The sequence below is a fragment of the Panicum virgatum genome, chromosome 1N (assembly GCF_016808335.1).
Source record: "Panicum virgatum strain AP13 chromosome 1N, P.virgatum_v5, whole genome shotgun sequence".
NCBI lineage: Eukaryota > Viridiplantae > Streptophyta > Magnoliopsida > Poales > Poaceae > Panicum > Panicum virgatum.
In genome coordinates, this window is record NC_053145.1 from 29970406 (window position 1) to 29982719 (window position 12314).

General features: G+C 46.4%; 1 non-coding gene across 1 annotated transcript; it reads right to left on the reverse strand.

The window, feature by feature from the left end:
• Positions 1–604: 604 nt before the first annotated feature.
• Positions 605–711, reverse strand: LOC120657929. The gene has a single exon (XR_005668458.1). It is a non-coding gene; the product is annotated as a small nucleolar RNA R71 (small nucleolar RNA).
• Positions 712–12314: the final 11603 nt, after the last annotated feature.

Genomic DNA, 12314 nt, shown 5'->3' on the forward strand with positions numbered 1-12314 from the left:
ATTTACTAAGACATAAACATGTCAATGTGAATAAGAATTAGCTACTGCGCATACAGACTAATGTTGCCTTTTGTTTTCTCCTATATTGGAGGAAAACGGGATAGTGTATGACCGGTTTCTCCTTACTGACAAACTTCGTTGAGGATCCGGAAAAGCTTGTGAGAAGGGTCCGACCTCGCATCGACTCTTCTCAGATCATCCTCTCGGCAAGCGAACTAGTCACTTCAGCACCAACGATCGCTATGGCTGAAAAGACTCTTCGTGACTTCTCCATCCCCTCCACCGCCAATGTGGCGACTGGACCCAACAATTATGTTGGGGATGTGAACTTCGAACTCAAGACGAGTCTCATCAACATGGTGAAGGCTATCCCATTCTGTGGCAAGCCAAACGAGGATGCCAACGCCCACCTCCAGTCCTAGAGCTGTGTGAAACCATAACCATCAGGGGCATCAAAGCTGACATCATCAAGCTCCGTTTGTTTCCCTTTTCCTTGCTGGGAAAGGCAAAACAATCATTTTACAAGAACAAAGAAGCTGTCAGCACATGGGACAAGTGTTCCATGGCGTTTCTCACCAAATTCTTTCTATTATGCAAGACCAATGCCCATCACAGGAAAATATTGAGTTTCCAGCAGACAGGGATGGAAACCATCCCAGAAGCATGGGAGAGACTGCAAGAATACATCCTCGCCTGTCCTCATCAAGGGATGGACGACTGGCTCGTCCTCCAAAGCTTCTACAATGGATTGACACCAACATCCATGGCCAACCTAGATGCTGCTGCTAGAGGAGCCTTCCTCGACCTCACGATTACCGAGTCTACGACCTTGATTGAGAAGATGGTCTCTAACCAGGGCTGGAACAAGGAGTGTTCCCAGCCCAGAACCAAGGGTATGCATACTGTCAAGGAGGTAGACATGCTCGCCGCAAGGATGGACCTACTGAAGAAACTAGACAAAGGGAACAAACAACAGTTGTTCGCTCCCATCCATACCATGTGCTCACACTCAGCATGCGAAGTCTGTGGTGATGGTGGACACTCGGGGAATGACTTCCCCAAGACCCGTGAAGAAGTAATCTTCATGAACAACAATAAAAACGGGTACCGTCCACAAGAAGGCCAGGTGTGGAACCAGTCACGCCCCAAGTACCAAGGAGGAGGTAACAGCTACAACTCAAACTTCAATTCAAATTTCAGTTCAAATCAACCCTCCTTGAAAGATCTTGTTTTTGGCCATGCTAAAATTAATGAATCTTTAAATAAAAAGCTTGCGGCCAATGATAAAACTTTGGAAAGCATAAATGTAAGACTTGAAACTCTTTATTCTACGCTAAAAAGTCAACTGAGTTTCAATGAAATGATTGAAACACAATTGGCTCAAATTGTTGTCGCTGTTCCTGCTGTTGAGTCCAGGAAGATTCCGGGGCAACCCGAATCTCCCGTTGAAAATGTAAACATGGTGTCTACCGGATGGGGCAACTCTTTCCGGCGGGCACCACGCACTAACAATGCAGGAAGATTCGTACGTTAAAAAATGAACTTGTGGGGAAGACTGACAGCAAACTACATGGAGATCCAGGGGTGCCAATGATCAGCTGCTCCATCTTTGATGGCTTCTACAATCGGTCCCTCTGCGACCTTCGGGGTAAGTGTGAACATCATGCCCAAGGTAATCATTGAGCAACTATGATATCTTGTTCTTACCCAGACCCGTATGCTCATGTAGCTCGCAGATTCCACAGTCTGACATCGCGAGGGGATTGTCAAAAACATGCTCGTAGGAGTCAAAAACTCCTTCATCCTTGCTGATTTCATTGTCCTCGACATGGAGGGGGACCTGGGTGTATAGCTCATTCTTGGACGACCCTTCCCGAAAGACGTCAGGGCAAGGATCGATGTTGGAACCGGAGAAATCCGATTCCGCATTGGGGTCGACAATATATTTTTAAAATTTTTGTACATGAAAGAGCAATGTTTCGTGATCTAGCAGGCTCATGATGGAAGCCCACTCTAGGGTACACCAGAACCATAGCCAGAAGAACCTTCGACCACACAGTCCAAAAGAAGAAATTCGAAGAAGGTGTGGCGTAACGTGGAGAGCGAGTCTTCGTCCACTTCTCCAGGATGAGACGACGAATGTAAGTCACGCAGGAGAAAGGTCCCACTCATGAGACTCAAAGCGACGAGCCCTTGCCGAAGGTAAATTGGTACTTATTTCATATTTAATTTTCCACAAATTTACTTTTCTCGAATTTGAATTTCTCCCACTGCATATTTGATTTTTCAAACCACCCTTGCATGCTGGAATTTCTCTAGCACTTTTTACCCTTTTGCAAAAAAACCTGAAAATATGTCTAAGCATAAAAATCCTTTGAAAAAAATATTTTGAACATCTTTTGGAGCAGGTTTTAACCCAGCACCCAGGCGTGAAAGAATTTAGCCATTAGAGAGCTGGTGGGCCAATGCTGTCAGCCTATGGGGCCACTAGGGGTTCGGCCGAACATCTAGGTCGGCGACCCAGGACCAACGGCTCCTGGGCCCCACAAGCTCCAACGGTCACTAGCCATCGTGGCCTGCCTCCTCCCATCGTGTTCGGGCTTCTGCTATTTAAATAGAGGCCGAGGGATGGGTGTTGAGCTCACACACTCAACTCCGACTCACTCGCTCCCTCTCACACTCTCTCAAACTTTGCTCTCGGGGTTTCATTGCTTTGGTGCTCAAATTTGATTTCAAGAAACCTCTCTCTCTCATTTCCTTGCTGCAAGAAAATCCATATACATGGAGAAACAACTCTCGGGGTAAGAACTTTCATTTCAATTTCACTAACATAACCCGATTCGAGTTGTTCAGGTTAGTTCTTGTCCAAACATGAAAAGAATAGGGCGGAAGGTCTCCGGCGCATTCAAAAAGGTGACGGGTGGAATCTCCCGTTCGCGGGGTGGCCCAAGCTCTCACCACACCTCTGAACCTACGCCAAGCCCAAGCACGATGGACTATGAGGAAGAACAAGAACAACACACCGAAGTGCTAGCCGAACTGCAAGCCAAGGCTTTGGAAATTGATGAAGATGATGCACCCTACCTTGACTTGCAAAGATGATCATGAATAACAAGGCTACGCCATCCTTAAAATCGAAGCTTCGCCCACACTCGAGCTTTCGATCTGGAACTCCTCGCCAAAATAGGTATGGACGTAGACTTTGCTAATGTTTGGCATGCAATTGGATGGGACAACTTTATGCCTATTGAGGATTATGGTTCTCGACTCCTCACCATCCAATTTCTTTGCACTCTTTGGGAGGTGGAAAATGGGGTTTACTTTTGACTTTTCTTGAAGGAGTAGTTTCTTTCTTGGAAAACATTTGCTATCCACCTCGATTTCAACAAGCGTTGGCCAATTTCCCTTGAACAAGATTGCCGCGGTTTTAATCATCATGAATTTTAGGGTCAGGTCTCAGGACAAGTTGTCCATGGCAGTTTGCACCTCGGTGTAACGACATAAATAATCTAACTCTTCGTTTGATGCACAAATGGTTAGCCATCACTCTCTTTCCAAGAGATGATGTTCGCCTGTGCGCAATGATGAGTTGATCATCTTATATGCCATGGTCAACAAAATCAAAATATCCCTTGCAATGGCTTTGGTTAAGCAGTGGCTTACAAATTTCAAGACGACGGGTCCTATTGAGTGTACTTCTTTGATTACTCATATCGCTTCTCGTGTCGGTGCCTTAGATGGGAATGCTATTCCTTTCATTGAAGGTGACTGCACATTTATCGACGAGGCTTATTTGACCCAATGTCACACAGTCAAGAAAGGCCCAAATGAGATTCTGCTACCCAATGTGGGGTTGCATTTGTATAATTGCCATTCGCTAACCATCCCTCTTGTTCCATGCGAGGAGGCCTGAAGGCATAGCATTTCTTGTTTACCTGGCAGGATGACATGACGCAGGATCCCAATATATACATAATAAACATGCTCAAAGCATGATAAAAAAAAGAGAGAAAGAAAAGATGCATGCCCAAAGAAGATATGCCACATGCTCACAAAGCATGTCAAAAAAAAGGGGAAGAAAAGAGACAGCCGATGTTCCAAGGAGAAAAAGGAGAGAGTTGGTTCAAAAAAAGGAGTTCGTACACAATCCACCAAAAATATCCACACACTTGCACATCTTGATCAAGGTTTATGACTTCTTTCTCCTTTGGATCCGGTCTTTGACTCAGTAAAATATGAGAAGCAAGTATGCCTTTAGCTCCTCCATACCTACAGCTGCACAAAAACAAAGCCATTAGAAATAGGACGAGGAAGAAAGGCACAATAGAAATGCCTTGGTAAGGAATCATACGCATTGAGCGATCCGTGAGATCATCTGAGGAACTTTGTAAATTTCATTTAAAAAACTTTACAAAACCTCCGGAATGATGGTTGAACTAAGGAAAAAGAAATATGAGCACTCTATGATCCCGTTCTAACTCTCAACCACCAAAGATGAGGTAAAGCTATAAGCCCCATAGAAGTAAAGTAATAGGTAAGATCAAGGCCAACTTATTCAAAATTAGAATGAGAGCAATTGATTGTGCCTAAGGTATAAGTTGGGATGAGCAAAAGGCTAGCTTGGGGGTGTTGTTGATGGTCCTTAAGTGTGAAATCCGACTGTCAACTATACTGACAAAAGAAGAAAAACCATACCTCTTACTCGCTTATTTGTATCACTAACCTAGCTCCATAGTTGTTTTGGAGATTTTACCATTTTAGGAGTACAAGCCCAGAATAAGACGAAAACACGAAGAAGATGCAGCAGAAACCACAAAAGATCATATCCTGCGTCAAACATCCAAGAGAAGGCCCACATGACAGATCAAACCGACGTATAAAGCTTCAGCACACACATATCCAAGACAAGGACCCACCTTTCATTGACACAGTCAAAGTCGGTGGCGAGAGGCGGCAAAGGGGGCGAACCTGCCCTGAAGGACATCCAGGTGCGTCTTGGCGGGAAGCGCGATCTGAACCGCCTAACGTCGGTTATCTATGTTTCCATGTGGGGAGACGGCGGGAACCGACCTCAAGAGCTATAAAATGAGGCCTCCCATTCTCAATTCACACACACAACACTTGAAGCCTCTCTCCCTCACACTCTCTTGACTTGTACTCCTTAGGGTAGTGGAGATAAGCTAGTACTTCAGCTCTCTAGCGAATCCAGTCATCTTGGAGGTCGTTGAGGATTCCTCGGCCTCCGATATGACTACGTATTCCGACTGTCGTGACACTTTTCATACAGAGTTAGTTCATGGTTGCTTAGCAATCTTGATAGCTTGCCTTGCCATGTTCTGCTTATTCATAAGTTATCATGGTTGCTTGCTTTGACCATATGATCTGGGTAAGGATGTTGGTTCGTTGTGCTTTCGGGCTTGCCTTAGCATTTTACTTGTCCATCCGAATGGTGGGAGACCCGGGAGCACTAGGGTAGTGACCTCATACACGGGCGTGGTGCCCGGGTATGCGGATCCTTCAGATATGACAGTGTTCTACAGATTGACTGGAGGTAGACCGCGGGTGGTGACAGCCCCGTTTGGTCCGCAATGAAGCTGCTTCATGGTTAGTGTAGTCCTCAACATTCTTGTACTGTGTAGAAGTTCACGCAAAGATATAACGGGACTGGATGTACTCTAGTGCGGGACATTCTCCACGATATCCTTAATTTCCGGGCACCTGCAGCTCTAAGCATGTGACTAATATAACCCATGCTTATGTATGAATAGTCGTACAAGCTGTTTTCGTTTATTCTTTATCTCGAGGGATGGCTGATACGTGTGTGTCACATTACCCTTGTTATCCATTTATCTTGACTTACCCCTGTATGATATGTAGTCTACAACTTATTTCACTCTGTCTTGCTTTTGTATCTAGTAAACACCTTTACACACCATGCCATCCCTTAGGAAAATATAAATAGCAATACCCCTAATACTTCCGGATGAAATGCTACAACAGTATATCCGTGCGCTTGCAGATCCTTTCTATAATCGTTAAGACATACCCCCTTGGCATTTATGGTGTCATTACTAGGGATTTAACCGTTCCTAGTGATTGCGTTAAGAAATGTCAACAGAGTGCTTGTCACAAACAAGGCACCTGGGCAATCCCATGTCCGACGAGTTCCCAAACTCCTTCTTTCGGCTGGGCTCTGAGTGCTTTTCAGGAACAAGGCACCCGGGCAGTCCCACGTCGACGAGTTCCCAAACTCTTCCTTTTGGCTGGGCTCCTAGTGCTTGTCACGAACAAGGCACTCAGGCAGCCCCACATCCAACGCGTTCCAAATTCCTCCTTTCGGCTGGGCTCCGAGTGCTTGTCACGAACAAGGCACCCGGGCAGTCCCACGTCTAATGAGTTCCCAAACTCCTCCTTTCGGCTGAGCTCCGAGGGCTTGTCACAAACAAGGCACCCGGGTAGTCCCACGTTCGACGAACTATAAACTAACAACTCTAGGTGAAACCCACGAGTACACACACTGCACAAACTCTTAGCGAAAAAGAGGAGTCAGACAACAACCACTCGAGTGAAAGCAATAAAACAAAGTGGGAAAATAGTCTAGTACAAAAGATTCAGTACAACCATGGCCCTACTCCTGCTGCTCAATATCATCAACAATTTTCTTGGCCACAGGCCGGGCTTCCTTCAAGTACTCTTCTAAGAGCTCATCTGAGCAATCAACTGCTATGCCACCAGTCAGTAGCTACAAGTCAGTCTCGCCATACCAGGACTTCAGAAGCCCAAGAGCAGTCAACACATACGACTTCGTGGTATCTGTCATGTATGCCAAGAACTTTGGGGGAACCTCCTACAGACGTTGCAATAGAGTCTTGTGGCCCCCCGAGCCCTTGGCAACAAGAGCGACAAGACTTGCAGTCGCATCCCTGATTTTCTTGAGGTCCTCAAGTTCAGCCGATTACAACTCTATCTTCTTCATGAATTCCTCCATCTGAAGATCAGCACCTTTCAGCTTCTTCTCCATCACCTCGTTGGCATCTATATAACGATATACGTCAAGCATCAAGTCAAGAAGGAAATTTTCCTTGGCCTCTAGCAAGATCTTGAGCTCTGCGTAAAGATGCACCAAAGCTCATACGACTCCTTTCAAGGTTACAAAAGGCAATGGATTTGATCAAAGGGGACCAAGAAGGGCAAGAGCATACCTTTTTGCTCTTTCAAGAGTTTGCTTTTGGTCTCCCAGAGCGTCTAGAGCTCGGCAATATGTCGTTCTTGGAGCTTATTTAGCTCATGCTGATGACTACCCTCTAGTTCTTTCAACTCCTGGACCATCTTCGCATGCTCCTTAGCAGGGTATAGCTCTAACAAACTAGAGTTCTTCATATTTCTTCTTAGACCCCTCGATAAGGTCCTACACAAATAACCCAAGAGGTCAACAATGGGAAAATGTTCCAAGAAATATAAGAAAAGGGCCAAATCAAAATAGTGAAGCCGTAGACACGACGGTAGAGCCCCTTTTGCTTGGTGAAGTCATCCTCCGATACCAGCGGCTCATCAACCGGGTCGGGATCAACGTCACCAGATGAAGAACCACCCTGATCAGCCTGACCCAAATCATCATGAATAGGGATGGCATCAGGGATGTGTTGACGTGAAAGATCGACACACCAAGCCGGAGAGCACCGTTCGCCAAGCTTAGACTGCAACTGCTTCAAACCGAGGCGTGCCAGTCAATTTGATCTGTAAATTGACAAGGAATCAATAAACCGTCAAATTCGAGAGTGTATCGACTTGATTTCCGAATCACTCTCACGCAATGTATCGGCAAGATGCTGCCGATACAGAAAACGACAGATCGAACAGAGTAAACAGGTATTAAAGTGATATGTGGGGAAACGGCAAGAAGCTACCGATACAGGTAGCAACTGAAATGAACATGGCACCATTTATGCCATTTCGAGTGATTTTGGTGATCGAATGACAACACAACACTTGGACTAATATGATTGTTAAGATGACCATTCTCAGGCTTCGGATCAGGAGCACCGGAAGAACCGATGCCTAAGCATCGGTGCATCCGACGCTTATCGGAAGAACCGATGCTAGGATGTTTGGTGCAGAAGGGAATCGAAGCCAAGTCAGCCTATAAGCACCGGTTGAACCGACGGTCCAAGAAAGGGCATCGGTGCATTGGGCGTACTGTGTACCAGAGATGATGTCAAGTGCCCAAGAAAAGTTTCTTCAGCACCGGTTCAACCGACGGTGCATCGGAGTATACCATCGGTGTAATGACGTCAGCGCCCAGGAGAAGATCCTTAAGCACCGGATGAACCGGTGATGCATCGAAACAAAGCATCGGTTCAACCGGTGATCACTGCGTCAGCTGTCAGGAGTTCAACGACTATTTCGGGTTATGAGTGACCGGATGAACCGACGCTACCCATGCCAGAGGCATCGGTTCTTCCGGTGATACGCAGATTTTCAGCTAACCGTTGGAGCAACAGCTACAAGACTTGGTGGCCTATATATACGCCTCACCCCGGCCATTTGAAGATTGCTGGAGTTGCTGGACATCCCACACACACCCAAGAACATCTCCAAGCCATACAAAAGCATCAAGATCATATCCTTAGCCCTTAGCACACTTTGAGTGAGATTGCAAGGCTTCAAGCCTTTGTGCTGTGGTTCATTAGCGAACCAAAACAAGAGCTTGGTGCGCCGGCACCTTGGAGCGTGAAGCTCGCCGGCAACGTCATCGACCCTCCGACTTGGTGTGGAGCGGCGACATCTTTGTGCGGGGGACGTGGAGACCCCCATCCTTTGTGGAGAAGCTCCTTAGTGGAACCCGGGGCCAAGGTGACCGTGATTGTGTTCACGGAAGAGACTTGGTGGCCGAGTAGCAGTACTCTTAGTGAGTGCTACAACAACGTGGATGTAGGTGTGCCTTTGTGGCTAACCGAACCATGGGATAAACACCCGCGTCAAGAGTTTGCTATCTCCTATCCCGCTCTTTAAGCTTCCGCCTTTCATACTAGCAATTTGTGTGCCTTTACTTTCATAGAATAGTTTTTTGATAGGAAAGGCTATATGTTGCTAAACTCTTTTGGGATAGGGGTTTTCACACTAGAACAACCTAGTTGCACATCTAGATAGCATGTTTTAGTTTAAGTTTTATGCAAACTAGTTGGAGCCATAGGTCTTAGTTTTTAGAGTGCCTAATTCACCCCCTCCCCCTCTTAGGCTAGAGCTAACTGACACGTGCCAAGAGACGATGTAATGAGCCACAAATGTATGGATTTAAGCAAAGGTAAGCTCACAACAAATCTAATCGGCTCTACTAGATTTAAAGCAAAAACAAAAGAACTAATAGCCGATTAAACGTATTATGAGACGGATAGGTTTGATATAAGCTAAAACCACAGGAAAACCTATAGATCTAGCAAATATTAGTAAATTGTGAATAAATCTAAACGAAGCAACAGTGATGCACCGGTTGAACTAAAGCTTAGATAAATTCGGTAAAAAATGAAAGCTTACCAGCAAACCAAGTCGCTCGAATGTGAGACGTCCTTGATCGGCTTGAAAGAACTCACAGAAAAAGGGGTGGCGAAGTTGCCGAAAAGAATGTAAAAAGTGCAGGAAATTGTAAAGGTTTTGTTTATTGGATGTGTATCAAACTTTCTACAATGGCTATGGGCACATATTTATACTCCATGCTAACCGATTCCTAGCCGATCATCGTAAACATATACTTGGCGCAAAAGGAAAATAATTCCTTGAAAAAAATATCGCCTTCTAAACCGGAGTCCACAAAGATTTGGTCAATCCAATCTTCCTGCCGGTCAACAAAACCTCCCATCGGCAATGAACCATCATCTAATCCTTCTCGCCAAATCTTTCAAATAGCAACCCTTTTTTCGTTTCAACACTCATCCTGACACATCGAAAATCGGTGTCAACACATGCCCCCAATTTCGGAGTGAAATACCTTTTACTTCGAAATTAACTTCTGTGATGATTGCTTTTCTGAATGGCCGTCTCAATGCTACCACTCCTCGTACCCCATGAGGGCGGCGAGCTAAAAACTCTTATTTGCCCTTCACATTTTGCCTTCCCATCCACACAATCGGAATATGCCGATCCAACTTCTGTCTTTTCACCCATACGCTCCTCCAATTAAATTCAGGGGCAAAAGACGTTCATCATCCCCACGGCTTATTCATCTTCTTCACTCTTCATCTGTAAATAGTACCCATCGGTACAGCAAGTTCACCAAGCTTCCATCGGCCACAGCACTTCTGCCTCTTTCATCTTCCTAAGCCAAAAACCCCAGTCCTTCTCACCTAAAACAATGGTGGGCAGCAAGCGTGCTGGCAAGGGTCCCTCCGATCAGCCTCCATCTCTTCGGCCCCACCATGTGTAACATACTTCTCCTCTCCACGACTAATGCTGCAGTTTTGATAGGATTTTAACCATTTCTTGATCCTTGCAGGGACGAAGCCACCCACAACCTGTCAGAGAACTTCCACACCCTCAACGAGGGTACTCAGGGGCTCATCCGCGACCTTCTCCGCGAGAGGGATGAAGCTCGCCGCTAAGTCGAGGAGGCGTAGACCGACCAAGCCATCATCTGTGGCCAGCTCACCACCGCCGACGCCAGGGTCATCAGTTCCCACTGTTGCTCTGGTTTCTTGCTTCTAATCTTCCCCTTTTCAGACTTGGAGTCCTAGGTCTAGGCCCTCCTCGACGCAGCCCACACCGCAACGGAGTTGGTGAATGCTCGAGGAGGCACCGTCGTCGCCCGCCTGCGGAACATTCCCATCTGCGTTCGGGAGATCGCCGACTATGGGGCCCACCAAGGCGCCACCATCGCCATCGCCATAGTGTCGACCATGTCTGGGAGCGACTACTGGACCTTCCATCCGGTCTTCCCCGAGGGCGAGGCACGGGAGGAGTTCGACGAGCTTGTCAACGACCTCAGCGTGGTTGCCCATGCCATTGTCGACGACATCAGCCTAGAGGCGGTGATCGGTAGAGTCTTCGGCGAGGAGTCAGATTAGGATGTTTAGCCAATGTAACAGCCTAATCAGCTCTTTGTAATTATTAATTAATGAATTAGCTTCCTTTTTCCTTTGTCCCAGTCTTGTTCTGCATCTAAATTTGTCTTGCGCAACCAAAGTTAACACATTGACTGAACACATGTGTTTGCGATCGATATCAGTGATTTTCGCCGCCAACACTCCTCCTAATTTCATGAAAGATAGGTCATAATCATGACATAACCATTTTATCTACTGAGTTCCACAATTTTTGGTGTATATGTGATCTGAGGAACGACATATCCAAATTTGACCCAAAACGGATACTGTTTGGACCGGAAGGCCCGAGCCCGGCCGACCGGCATACTTATTGTGGAATTTCGGCATGAAACTTTACCAAACTCATATAGAGGGAGAACTCAGCCCAATCCAATGGGTAGTTTCCCAGAACATAGAAGTTGGGATCGGAAGGCTTGAACCCATATGCAAAATGGTGGAATCTTGGTCCATGATCAGAGAGCAAGATAACTACCCATACAGGAGTAATCTACAATCGTTGAGGAGTGTGTCGGTGCAACAGAGGGTCGAGAAGCCTCCAGAGCCAGGCCGCCCAGCCCCATTTAGGCCGACCGGCCCAAGAAGATGTCGGTTGAACAATCCTCCAGAAGTACCGACCTCCAGAAGCGATCAGAGCCATCCACAAAGAGTCTGTGGACACATGGTGCCACCCCCAGGCCGGCTGGCCTAGGGGAGGCCGCCCGGCCCCACTTGATAGCCTCTGATGATGCCCTTTTGCTTGGAGTTGAAGCCAAGACAGAGGTAGCGTAGGCTTGTAGTGGTTAACCATTTCACCGACCTTGAGCAGCTATAAATAGGACCCCTCACCTCACTTGTAACACACACCACTTGGAGTTTGAAGCCTCAAAATTAGTTCTTCATCCTAGTAGAATAGGGAGAGTGTGAGGTGAGAGTTTTGGCGGAAGCCGGGCTAAAGGGGCGGAGTCGAGTTCTCTCGACCTTACCCCAACATTGTACCCACCTCAGGGGAATTTATAATCAAGTAAGTTCCTTGTTTATCTTCAGTTTCTTGCTAGTTTTACTTTTTACTTAAGTTACTTGTTTAGTTACTTTCTTTGATCTATGGGATCCTGAGTCTGTGTATGTAGCAAGTTCTTCTTATTTGCGGTTGCTTTCTGCCTTAGTACATAGTAGGAGTAAGTAGCTCGATAGCTGTGGGCGTGGTGCCCAGGCTTGGTTAGCTATCTCGGGTTGTATTCC